The following is a 315-nucleotide window of genomic DNA, read 5'->3' on the forward strand; positions in this document are numbered from 1 at the left end:
GTGTAAATATACTCTCATGTTCTGTCATTATCATAGCGTCATCATCAATGTTATAATCATCAACGCCATGTATTATTAGCACTGATAACCGTTATTATGAATTACTGAATCAAAACCATAGCCTAACTCAGAACTATCATTACTTACACGTCAAATGTAAGAGGAATTAAGGCACACACGGATAAAGTTGAGAATATCCCGCGAAAGGAAAATGGGAGACATAATGGCGGACGAACAGAAGGCGAGAGGAAGTAGGTAGTGACTTTCCAAGAGCTGATTCCTCCTTGTCAGGCGATTAAGTGTTCAGTGGGGTTT

This window comes from Penaeus monodon, chromosome 20 (assembly GCF_015228065.2).
Source record: "Penaeus monodon isolate SGIC_2016 chromosome 20, NSTDA_Pmon_1, whole genome shotgun sequence".
NCBI classification, from domain to species: domain Eukaryota; kingdom Metazoa; phylum Arthropoda; class Malacostraca; order Decapoda; family Penaeidae; genus Penaeus; species Penaeus monodon.